This window comes from Daucus carota, chromosome 4 (assembly GCF_001625215.2).
Source record: "Daucus carota subsp. sativus chromosome 4, DH1 v3.0, whole genome shotgun sequence".
In the NCBI taxonomy this organism is placed as follows: Eukaryota; Viridiplantae; Streptophyta; class Magnoliopsida; order Apiales; family Apiaceae; genus Daucus; species Daucus carota.
Genome location: NC_030384.2, coordinates 17500662 through 17504019, shown reverse-complemented (window position 1 = coordinate 17504019; position 3358 = coordinate 17500662). Strand labels below are relative to the sequence as shown.

Genomic DNA, 3358 nt, shown 5'->3' with positions numbered 1-3358 from the left:
GATCCCAATATGCATATACGAAATTTTATAGAGATCTGTGACACTTTCAAATTTAATGACGTCTTTGATGAAGCTGTGAAGCTAAGGCTTTTCCCATTTTCATTGAGAGATAAGGCTAAGGGATGGTTACATTCTTTACCATCTGGTTCGATTACTACATGGGAAGATCTAGCTCAGAAATTTCTCACTAAATTCTTCCCCATGGCAAAGACTGCTGCACTACGAAATGCTCTATCTCAATTCTCTCAACAATCAGGAGAAACATTCTGTGAAGCCTGGGAGCGATATAAGGAGATGCTAAGGAAGTGTCCCCATCATGGCATGCCGGATTGGATGCAAATAAACAGTTTCTATAATGGTCTTGGACCTCAATCCAGACCTATGCTTGATGCTGCTTCTGGAGGTGCGCTATGGGCTAAGAGTTATGAAGAAGCTTATGATCTTATTGAAATGATGGCTGCTAATGAATATCAGAACCCTACTCAAAGACTTACTCAAGGGAAGGTAGCCGGAATTCTTGATCTTGACACGTCTACAGCTATAGCAGCTCAACTTAAGGCTCTCACGATGAAAGTCGATTCTCTGGCTCACCAAGGAATTCAACAGCCAATCTCTATTTGCGAATTATGTGCTGGTACTCATGCTACTGATCAGTGTGCCATTTCTAGTGAATCAGCACAATTTGTGAGCAACTTTCAGAGAGGTCAACAGCCTGCTCCAGCTACTTATCATCCTAACAACCGAAATCATCCTAATTTCAGCTGGAGTAATAATCAGGGGTATAATCAACCTCAACAAGGATTTCAACAGGGACCTAAACAGTATAGTCAGGCTGGAACTTCACAACAGTATGCACCTAAACAGCCATATCACCCTCCGGGTTTTCAGAATCATGGGCAATCAGCTAACGAAAGGTCTGACATGGAAGAGCTAAGGCTCATGTACAAGAGTCAGGCAGTAACTTTAAAAGCTTTGGAGACACAAGTCGGTCAGTTAGCTAATGCTTTACTGAGCAGACCACAGGGGAATCTCCCTAGTGATACAGAGGTACCAGGTAAGAGGGACCCTAAAGAGCAAGTCCAATCCATTACGCTGAGATCTGGAAAAACTACAACAGGGCCTACCTCAACATTAGTACAAGATCAGGGTGATGAACCGCAAGAAATTCCAGCAGAACTTCCTTCAAACACAATTGGAATCAACCCTACTGTTGAAAAAGATAAGGCTATCCCTGCAGCTGCTCCAGTGTCAAAACCATTATATCCACCACCTCCATTCCCTAGGAGGTTAAAAAAACAGCAGCTGGATAAGCAATTTGGTAAATTCCTTGAAGTGTTCAAAAAGCTTCACATCAACATCCCGTTTGCTGAAGCACTCGAGCAAATGCCTAGCTATGCCAAGTTTATGAAGGGTATTCTCTCAAAAAAGCTAAAGCTCGAGGAGTTAGAGACAGTGGCTTTAACGGAGGAATGTAGTGCTGTGCTTCAACAGAAATTACCACCTAAGCTTAAAGATCCGGGAAGCTTCACTATCCCTTGCACTATTGGGAAGTTCTCTTTTGATAAGTGTCTGTGCGACTTGGGAGCTAGCATCAATCTGATGCCTTTATCTATCTTCACACAACTTGGCCTGCCAGAGCTCAAGCCGACAAACATGTCTTTACAGCTGGCTGATCGTTCGATCACATATCCGAGGGGTATAATTGAAGATGTGCTAGTCAAGGTTGATAAATTAATATTTCCAGCCGACTTCGTGATTCTTGATTTTGAAGAAGACAAGAGAATTCCTATCATCTTGGGTAGACCCTTTTTAGCCACCGGGCAAACTTTGATCGATGTACAAAAAGGGGAACTTACAATGAGAATACAAGACCATACGGTCACGTTCAATGTATTCAATGCAATGAAATTACCAACTGATGAGGAATCTTGTTTCAGTATGGATGTACTTGATTCTACGGCAGAAACCAATAGCCAGCGGATTTTACAGAATGATACATTAAAAGCAATCCTTACCAATGATGAAGAATTGGACAGTGAAGAAGAATTGGAAGAAATCCATCATCTTAACTCATCACCTTGGCGAAGGAATATTGAACCACCTGTCGAATCTCTTGGCTTGGAAGAATTAAAGGAAGATCACAAACCACTACAACCATCAGTGATCGAAGCACCTAAACTTGAACTTAAACCGCTACCGGATCACTTGAGGTATGCTTTTCTTGGTGAACGTTCTACTCTTCCTGTCATTATTGCAGCTAACTTGTCAGGTGAGGAAGAGGAAAAACTTTTGAGGGTGCTAAGGGAATTCAAAACAGCAATTGGCTGGACTATAGCTGATATCAAGGGGATCAGTCCATCATTTTGTCAACACAAAATTCTCATTGAAGAAGGAAGCAAACCTTCAGTGGAACAACAAAGAAGGTTAAATCCTATCATGAAGGAGGTTGTAAAGAAAGAGATTCTTAAATGGCTCGATGCAGGTATCATATATCCAATTTCAGATAGCTCATGGGTGAGCCCAGTACAATGTGTGCCTAAGAAAGGAGGCATGACAGTAGTAGCCAATGAAAAAGGGGAACTCATCTCAACTAGAACTGTCACTGGTTGGAGGATTTGCATGGACTACAGAAAGCTGAATAAAGCTACAAGAAAGGATCACTTCCCTCTGCCTTTTATTGATTAGATGCTTGACAGGTTGGCTGGCCATGAGTTCTATTGCCTGTTAGATGGGTATTCTGGCTATAATCAGATTGCGATTTCTCCGGAGGATCAAGAAAAGACAACCTTTACATGCCCTTATGGTACTTTCGCATTCCGAAGAGTACCTTTTGGCTTATGTGGTGCACCAGCCACTTTTCAAAGGTGCATGATGGCAATATTCTCAAAAATGATCGGCATCAATGTGGAGGTATTCATGGACGACTTTTCTGTATTTGGAACATCTTATGACGAATGCCTCACGAATCTTAGAATGGTTCTTAAGCGCTGTGTGGAAACTAATCTGATTCTCAATTGGGAAAAATGTCATTTCATGGTGCAAGAAGGAATCATATTGGGGCATAAGGTATCTGCCAAAGGACTAGAAGTCGATAAAGCGAAGGTGGAAACAATTAAAAATCTTCCTCCACCACTTTCAGTCAAAGGCATCCGAAGCTTCCTTGGTCATGCAGGTTTCTATCGGAGGTTCATCAAGGATTTCTCAAAAATTTCTAAACCTCTTTGCAATCTGTTAGAGAAAGACATTCCATTCAAATTTGATGAGGAGTGCTTAGAAGCATTTGAAATCTTGAAAAAGAAGTTGACATCAGCACCTATCATCACTGCACCTGATTGGAGTAAACCATTCGAATTAATGT

At 41.6% G+C, this 3358-nt stretch overlaps 1 non-coding gene across 1 annotated transcript; it reads right to left on the bottom strand.

Annotated features, from left to right (window-relative positions):
* Window positions 1-216: 216 nt before the first annotated feature.
* LOC135152456 (small nucleolar RNA R71) lies at window positions 217-323 on the bottom strand. Its single transcript, XR_010291634.1, has one exon. It is a non-coding gene; the product is annotated as a small nucleolar RNA R71 (small nucleolar RNA).
* Between the last annotated feature and the right edge of the window lie 3035 nt (window positions 324-3358).